Raw genomic sequence first — 10,063 nt, forward strand, 5'->3', positions numbered from 1 at the left:
TAATGGTGTTGAAAGTGGAGCAGGAGTCAATGAGCAGGAGTCTGATGTAGGTGTCTTTGACATACTTTCTGTAGGTTATACAAAAGTTGGACATGTAGTTGACAGTGAGGAGCCAGCTATGGCAGCAAGAGATACCAATGGACTGGTTAGGTAGGCAAAGAAGTGGTAAATGTAATCTGGAGGAGTGCAATCATGATAGTTCATTTGGAAGGGCAAATGGAATACTCAATAAATGACAAGATTCTAAGAAGTATAGAAGAACAGTAAGGTTCCTTGAGTGCTTCCCCACAGTTTCTGGAAGGAAATGTAGATAAGGTGAAGGAGGCAAATGGAACACAATTCATTAGCTTAAAAAAGAACATACGAGTCAGGAGGTTAAGCTAGAACTTTATAAAATTGTAGTTGCGTCACAACTACAGTAGTGCGCCTTTCCAGTCACTGCATCACAGGAAGACTGTGAGCACAAGAGAGACATGACTGAGGAAATTTAGAAGTACTCTACCAGGAATGGAGCTAGTGAGGAAAGATTGGATATGCTAAGGTTTTTGCAACAGAGAAGGCTGAGAGGGGAATTAAGATTTAATAATAACAAAAATATTCCTTAAAAAGTGGTGAGTACTGGAACTCACTGGCTGTAAAGGTGGTAGAGACAGAAACTCTCAATGCATTTAAAAAAATATTTGTGCACTTGAGATAAGATGAACAGAAAAGTGACATTAGGCTGGACAGCTCTTTATTAGATAGATATGATGGGCTGAATGGTTTCTTTCAGTAGGGTAAATTTTCAATGTTTCTGTTCTCCCCTCAAAGTTTGAAATTCTTTCTGCTTTTGTTTAGTGTTTAGTAATAAAAACAAAGTTTCTGGAAAAGCTCAGCAGGTCTGGCAGCATCTGTGAAGGAAAAAACAAGAGTTAATGTTTCAGGTCCGGTGACCCTTCCTCAGAACTGAGTAAGTTTAGTAATGATTGGGATGCTGTTTTGTCTCAGGTATACGTTAAATGTTCAATAAAGCAAATTTCCTGCCTAAAACCCCTTTGAGTGACATAATTTATCCTCATCTCAGACCTAAATGGGTCTCTGCTTATTCTGGGACTGTGACCTTCTGGTCCTAACTTCATCGGCCAGAAGGAACCCAGTAGCCATCATCTCGGCAGCCACATTTTACATGCTTCACATTGATTGTTTTAAATCCTAGGAAACCCTGGTCTAGTCTATTTAATTTTCCCTCATTAAACAGACCCCTCAACGTGGAATTATTCCAGTGAATCTTCATTGCAGTCCAGCTCAGGTAAGTAGACCAAAGCTGTACACAGTACACAGGTGTGATCTCACTAGGGCCTCCCATAATTGCTGTCATTCAATACTTTCATAATCCAATCCTCTTGTAATAAAGGCTGACACATCATTTGCCTTCCTAATGGTTTCCTGTTCATGCATATTAGCTTTGTGTGAACTCCATGCTTGACTTCTTTTTTACTTTGCGTTTCAACTCTGGGTCTTTTACCAATTATCAGCTGACACATCACTAGAAGCTGAACCAGTTCTACTGATACCACCTTCGTCTCTGAGTCACAAATTTCTGGGTACACATTTCACTCCAGATCATAAGCAGAAAAATTAAGGTTGATGCATAACATTGGACTGCACTATTGGCGGTGTCTATTTTTAGATGAAACCTTAAACAAAGACTCGTATAGACTTCTTGGGAGAATGTAAAACCCCCAGGATCACTATTTCAAGGAAGAGCAGGGGCTATTCCAGGATTGCCAGTGGTCAGCTCTGCTGCATCACAGCGCCAGAGGACCTGGGTTCGATTCTAGCCTTGGGCGACTGTGTGGAATTTATACATTCTCCTCATGTCTGTGTGGGTTCCCTCCAAGTGCTCTGGTTTCCTCTCAAAGTCCAACGATGTGCAGGTTAGGTGGATTGGCCATACTAAAAGTTGTCCACTAAAAGTGTCCAGAGATGTGCAAGCTAAGTGGGTTCGCCATGGGAAATGCAGGGTTATAGGGAGATGGTAGGAGTGCAGGTCTGAGTGGAGTGCTGTTTGAAGAATCAGTGTGGACTTGATGGGACAAAAGGCCTGCTTCCACGGGAATTCCATGGTAAATAGTTATCCTTTCGTCAGCATCAAAATAGTCATTATCACATAATTATTTGGAGGAACTTGCAATGTACAATTGACCATCACATTTTCTACACTGTTGAAGTGAATATACTTCAAAAAGTACTGTACTGACTGCAAAGTAGAGAAAATGTTACATCTTCGAAATCTTTCTTTATCTACTTTGTCAGAACCATTTGTGGGTCCTGCCAGTATTTTTGTAGCAGTATTGCATTGTAGTCTGACACTGGTACACTTGAGAACCTGTTCTTTTTCTCTGCTGCTCATCTTGAAAGTAGTCCCATGATTAACAGCAACCTTATGTTGACTCCAAATAATCTGGGGACATTGCAGATGAGTTCAAGTGCTGTCTAGTGGGATTTACTTACTGCACCTCTGGGCTCTCCCTCAGTGACTGCACTGAGCTTGTTATGGCTCTGGATCATCTGGAATTCCACCTGTGACCTTGTTGCATACATTGGTTTCTGTTTGGTAAGGCTCCTGCCTGTTTTAGGATCGTTAATGGTATTGTTTATAGCATTTAGCGTAGTTCAGGGTGTTAATTGACCTACTTTAATGGTAAACATTAATTTTGCCTTCTGTTACATGCTGATGAAGCAGATTTTCTTCACAATGGCCTCTTCTGTAATCTCCACGATTGGAAAGTGTGGCCTACCTTCCCTTGTATTAATGTTGCTTACAGTCTAAGATTTGGCTGGAGTCTGCAGGAACTGGATATTAACCTCCCTTGCACAACTGTGAGGAACCCTGGAGGAAAAAAATCATCATGCCGTCAAACAAAATTGTGCTAATTCTCATTTTCTTTCGATATTTCTGCTCATTAATTCCGAAAGTTGCTGGTCAAGGCAATGATCTACAGATAATCAAATATCCTCCAAAGAGGTAAGTAAAACCCTTTTCACTTTCCAATCAGCTGCAAGACAAAGGACATGTCATGTGGCCAATGGTGGAAGTGTCGTTCTCCTTAGTGACATTGTCCAGTGGCAATGCATGGCACCCACTCTCTGGAAAAAAAAGTCTCGAGTCGGTGTTTTCTCCTTTACATCGTGACTGCTGATCACACTCAGAAACCTCTAATAGAGCCTGAATACCTGAGAATCTGTTGTCAGCTCCCTTCTGCCTGTGTGAAATTTGTCTTTATTTGTTGATGGGGTGTGGGTTGCTAGGCCACCGCTAATTGCCCTAATTCTTCTTGAGAAACTGATGGTGAGTTATGTTGCAATGAAAAGAGTGTGTATAGAACAATGTCTAAAATATCAGCCTGAAATATCTCTAGAATGTTGCAAGTCCTCGTTAGCCGGGAACTTAAAGTACACGTTAGACAGATGACGTGCTGTAACGTACTTCCCTCTTGCACCCCACCCCCAACCTCTGTTTACACTAAAAACCAGCAACAGCATTGTCAGACAGGATGCAGCCCTGAAATGTAAGTGAACCAACGATGGGCTTAGAAAACTACACATGCCTCACTTATTGGCTGTGCATAGATAATAATACTTGTTTGTTGCTGCTTTCTTATTCTATTTCATTTCATTTGGACAGCAGAGAATGATCAAAGAATCAGATTTTTAATAAGTTCAAGTCACACAGTGCAACATGAGAATTTAGGTAAATCACTTTACAAAATTCCAACACAATCCATTTTATAGCTCACAATTTACTGTGAGAACTCAAGTATATTGCACTCTACAGTCCAGTATGATTACAAAATATATTCACTGAAACTCTTATAAAATTCTACCTTTGATGTCTACATTTCGTGCTTATTACTACTAAATCACAATACATCAGACCACACCTAAAGTGTTATTAAACATGGACCCAGGTGATGTACTTAGCCCCATTTCAACCTTTCTTAATTATTCTATTATCACGGTTATGTTGTGTATTTAAAATTTTCATGTTATTATTATAAGCACAGTGACCAAGACAACATCTCCCCAGTCTCTTAATAGATTGGTGAATTATGTTCACATGTTTCTTCAGCTCCATTTCCTTGTCATTGGCTTGCTTCACAAAGCATTTCTTCTTAGCTGTTGAATGAAAACTGTTTGAACTCTGTGCGCTGATCTCACAAATAACCCAAGGCACAGGTTGTGTGAACTCACCATGGAACTTTCATGGTTCTATCAATTTCCGAGCAACAATGGAAGTATATGTTGAAAGAATCACTCTCTTGTTTTTGGTGATTGAAGATTGATGGGTTACAGCAAAGAAGGAAGCCAGTCTGACATGACCCTGTAGACTTTTTGTTAAAAGAAACCATCTAATTCTGTGATAGCCCTGCAATCTTTTTCTCTTCAGATAACTACCCAATTTTCTTTTGAATGCTTTGATTGAATCTGCTTGCAACACATTATCAAGCAGGTAATTCCAGATTCTAACCATTCACTTCATACATAAAATGATTGTCATATCACCATTACTTCATTCATCAATCAACTTAAATTGGTGTGCTCCACTTCTTGATCCTTTCATGTGTGAGAACAATTCTCTCCATCTATTCTGATCCCTCATGGCCTTGAACACTTTTATTACATCTGTTCTTAATCTTTCTATCTCCAAGAAGAAAAATCAAAGCTTCTCCGATCTTTCCTTAAACATTCTCTTCCTCCCTCACCAGCATAAATTAGTAGCAATGTCTAACATGCACTGCAGAAACTCACATAGACTCTTTTAACAGCACCTTCTGACCTCTGCCTAGAAGAACACTATTTTTTGCAATTTCCCTTCCAAGTCATGTACCATTTCAACTGGGCAATACATTTTTATTCTTTCATGGAATGTCTTTGACACTGGCAAAGCCAAAATGTCTTACCCATCCCTAATTGCTACGGGGGGGAATTAAGAATTACTGTAAGTCTGGAGTCACAGTTAGATTAGATCTGGTAAGGATGATAGATTTTGCTCCCAAATTGGGCATTAGTGAACCAGATAAGCTTTTGCAACAACCAATTATAGTTTCATGGTCACCATTACTGAGACTACCTTTCACTTGCTGATGTATTAATTGCATTCAAATTCCACCAGCCGCTGGGTGGGATGCTCTGAGAGTCGGTGTTGACTTGTTGGGCCGAAGGGTCTGATTCCATACTGTAGGGGTTCTATGGTGATGAGTTCCTCTGGCAGCTCATTTCATACAAGTTGCCCCATCGGAAAATACCACCAGGACTTTAGCGTAATGTAAAAACCAAAAGAACTGCAGGTGCTAGAAATCAGAAACAAAAACAGGAATTGCTAGAAAGGCTCAACAGGTCTGGCAGCACCTGTGGAGAGAAATCAGAGTTAACATTTTGGATTCAGTGAACCTTCCTCAGAATGGATCTGCTGATCCTTGCCCATAATTTCTGATTCTGTTTCGGTAAAATATCTCCTTCAAAAGTCAGACTCTCTTAAAGTGCAGCTCTCCCCTTGAGTATCAGGGGAGATGTTGTGCTTAAGTTTCTTATGACTCATGAGCAAGAATTCTCGTGAGCCACAGCGGAGACTTAAACTGTTAATGTGGATAAAATTTCCATAGATTACAATATTCTGTTATCTCTGTGGTTCAGCTTATTCATTACGTGCTCTTTTGAATCTTATGAGTCTTTTTGAAAGAGCAGGATAATTATTCAACAAAATTGGGCATCACTGAATTTCGAAGCAAACAATTTAACAAAGGGAAAATGCACTGCACTCAGTTTCCTGAACTGTTGTTTGAGCTTTGATAAGTTGAGATGCTTTTTTTCTTTCATGGGACATGGGCACTACTGACAATTAGGACTGCACCTATTCACCCTTGAACAGAGTGGCTTGCTGGGTCAGTTCAGAAGGGAGTTAAGAACTAACCACATTGCCGTGCGTCTGGAGCCTCACACAGGATAGACCAGGTAAGGATGCAGATTTCCTTCCCTGAATGACAAAAGGGAAGCCAGATGGGTTTTTACACCAATTGATGATACTTGTCATGACCACAATTGCTGAGACTGGCTCCCAATTTAAGACTTAATTAATCAAATTCATGTGAACACATATCCCTAAAACATCAGGCTTGGGTTTTAGATTATCAAAGCCACTAAAAATACTTGACAGCACCTGATGGGAAATGATACATATAAGATGACTAACCATAACTGCAAAACTACATGGGACAGAACTACGAGAGTTCTGGACTGCTGTCAACACCAGCAACAATCATGTGAATTCATGCCATTCTTGTAATGGAGCAAAAAACTACAAGGTCATTTGCAATCCAGATTTTACACTGTAGCAGTTAGGAGGATAAAAAATAACAAAGTGAAGACGACAGTGGCTGGGAGTTGTCTCTAGGCCCACAACAGTAACTCTAATGCTGGTCAAGCCCGAAACGTCAGCTTTCCTGCTCGGCCTGCTGTGTTCATCTAGCTCTACACCTTGTTATCTCAGCTTCTCCAGCATCTGCAGTTATCTCTAAATCAAGGACATGGATGCTTTTGCTTAAAATACCAACTTTTTCTTTTGTTATCAACACTTTTACAATGTTACTGTACATAAGCACTTGAAAACACCTCCCCTGTGGAGAGTACACCAGCACTAGAGAGAGTCTGGAGATGCCTGATTGGGCAAACAAATTCGAAATTCTGTCATTCCTAGTTAGAGTTCTGGCTGGAATCTTATCTGGGCCAAAGTTCGGTGGCACAGGAAACTGTCTGGAAAGTACAGGCTGTTGTATTGTTTGAAAGCTTTGAAAAGCAAATGTGTTCTCGGCAATAAACACTGAAATCCCTAGTTATGCTATTCTAAAGGAAGTTGTGAGGGATTAACTGTTTGCTGAAATATTTTCTCTGTTGACTGCAATTGTCAATGCATTCCTTTCTGTAAAACCCAATAGCAATCATTTACTTTTCAAATAAATTTGCCTTGTGCTAATTTCACTCGCCCCTACCTTTGAATAAAATAAAGGGATTGCCATGCAAAATCAGCCATTCAGCCTACACCTGTTCAGTGCAAAACAGACTGCAAGCCAACTTGCTGCTGTCAATAATGAGTTGCTGTTTGTTGATTGCATCACACCCATTAGCAGGGGTGAAAATTCGTAATTCACTGTTATTCTTTATAGTAGCTGACTCCACTGAAAGGAGAAGTTCACTGCAGCTAGGGCCAGGTGAAAGCAGTCATGTTGGAAGTGAATCTCATGTGCAAAACATCAAGAATAGCACAACAGGTGTTCAGAAGGCAAGAGAGGGCCAGACAAGCAAAAATGACCAATCTCCAGAAAAACATTCAGAATTGACTCCTGCTGCAGTCAATGGAGCTCAATGTCATGGAGGATCTCCAGGAGCTGAAGAGCCAGTAAATCTCATTCTTTGCCTCAGAGGCCTCCAAGATAATCTTCTAGTTGAGGGTCTGCACTGTGGAGCAGGTGTGCTCACGTTTCTTCTTCTAGAAGTTCAAGGGAGAGCTCTGTGCTCAGCAGTCTAAAGGAAGGAGGAGGCTTGATAACATCATCTGAATCTGACTCCCTAGGGATCAGCAAACCCTTTCATGCTAGACCGTGTGACATGAAACCCAAAGACATTCGGGTCTGACAGTGATTCTTGTCATCCATCTCTGAGGTCTCAGACAACAGCACGTGGAAGAGGCTGGACCAACTGTTATCTCTGGATGAGCTGTTCAAGGCCCTTAATTCCTTAGGAAAGAATAAAACTCCTCGAAATGACAGCTTACTAGCCTAGTTTTATTCAGCTCTGCTGTTCTCGATTGGCTGAAACCTGCTGGAGGTGTACGACTGTATGGTTCTGGCAGGGAGCATGTGTGAGTCCGTGAGGAAAGATATCACCACCTTCATTTACAAGCTGATGGGGACAAGGGTGGGGACTAGAAATGGGCAACCAATTTCATTGCTGAATGCAGGTTACAACATCCTGTTGAAGCTCATTACCAACCAGGTCAGAAATACTCTGGAATTGGTGATTCACCTAGACCAAACTTCTGCTGTACTGGGCAGGATGATCTTGGAGATCCTCATGTTCCTCAGGGATATGATCAGGCAAGTGGGTGGATGCCTGCCTCATCAGCTTGAACCAGGAGAAAGCCTTTGACAGGACGTTACACACCTACATGTGGGACATTTTCTCCAGAATGGGCTGTGGGGATGGTATCTGCAATTGGATTCGACTGCTCTACACCAATATTGTTAGTGCAGTCTTAATCAACAGGTAGGAATCAGAATGCTGCCCATCAGATGTGGAGTTGGGCACTGCGGCCCACTCTCTCCTGCCACATTCGTGTGTTGTATAGAGCCCTTTGCCAAGTCTATCTGGATAGGTGTGAGCCTGAGATGGGTGCCTATTCCAGGCAGCAAGGGCCAGCAGGTTAGAGCCTCTTACACATGGATGACATCGCTGTTTTCTGCTCAGATCTGCAATTAGTCTGTGGACTAATGACCATCTGCGACTGGTTTGAACTAGCCTTGGGAGCCTAGGTAAATCAAGGCTAGAGCGAGGCCATGTTCTTTGGGAACAGTTAACCTGAAGGTGCTGGGAATATGGTTCAGCGAGGCCACAGGTGCCTAAAATCTTGGAAGGAGCGTATCACCAAGATGAAGCAGCAACTGGGTTTTTGGGGACATCTCTTCCTCTCCAATAGAGGTAAAAACCTGGTGATCACGTGTAAGGCACTCTCTCTGTTGTACTTGGCGCAGGTCTGGCCTATTCCCAGAATCTATGCCATTGCAGTCGCAGGAGCCATCTTTCAATTCATCTGGAGGTCTTGATGAACTGTGCCCGCAGGGACACTGTATACAAAACTCTGGATAAGGGGGAGAAGAATGTATCCAACATTGCCCACACCCTGATGGCCGCCTTTGTTTGTGGCTTCATCAAGCTGTGCAGAGACACTTGGTACACAATTAGTTTCACAACATGCTGAAGTTCTATGTGTCTCCAGTATTGCGAAGGATGGGACTGGCCTTGGTGCCACGGAATGACTCCAAGTAATTTGACCGTGATGTATCACCTGTCTCTCGTGGAGAAAATTGCTAAGACAAACATCTTTGACCACAAGACCATCAGGAAGTGGTCAGCATGTAGCAGGAAAAGGAGAGGGTGGGATCCCTTCAGGTTGTTCCCTAGGCAGACCGTCAAAGTCATTTATAGCATCGTAGAGTCATACAGCACAGAAACACAACATTCGGTCCAACCAGTTCAAGCCAACTGTAATCCCAAACTAAACTAGTCCCACCTGCCTGCGCTTGGCCAATATCCCTCCAAACATTTCCTATTCATATACTTGCCTATATGTCTGTTAAACATTATAACTGCAGCCACATCCACCGCCTCTTCTGGGAGTTCATTCCACACAAATCACTCTCTGTTCAAACAATTGTCCCTCGCATCTTTTTTAAAATCTTTCTCCTCTGACCTTAAAAATATGCTCCCTAGTCTTGAAATCCCCCACCCTAGAGAAATGACACCAGCCATTCAGCTTATTTATACCCCTCATTATTTAATACACCTCTCTCAGATCACATCTAAGTTTCCTACACTCCAGTGAAAAAAAGTCCCAGCCTATCCAGCCTCTCCTTATAACTCAAACCCTCCATTCCTGGCAACATCCCGGTAAATCTCTTTTGAACTCTGGCAGAATGCTTCATCACCAGCACTTTCCAACAAGAACCAAGACATCACTTGGCAGTTAGTGAGAAGGGTACTGCCTGTGAGATTCTTCATGTATATTGGACTGTCTGTGCCACCACATGCTGCCCTTGAAGCTGCTGTGGGATTTTTTTTCTTCTATTCATTTTGCGGGATGTGGGCATTGCTGACTAGCTAGCATTTCTTGCTCATCCCTAGCTGCCCTTGAGAAGGTAGAGGTGAGCTGCCTTCTTGAACCATTGCATTCCTCCTGTTGGTGTTAGAGGTTGTCACACATCTGCTTCTGGAAGGTGCCTTTGCAAAGGAAGTCTGGAGAGAGATGCAG

The sequence above is a fragment of the Stegostoma tigrinum genome, chromosome 3 (assembly GCF_030684315.1).
Source record: "Stegostoma tigrinum isolate sSteTig4 chromosome 3, sSteTig4.hap1, whole genome shotgun sequence".
NCBI classification, from domain to species: Eukaryota; Metazoa; Chordata; class Chondrichthyes; order Orectolobiformes; family Stegostomatidae; genus Stegostoma; species Stegostoma tigrinum.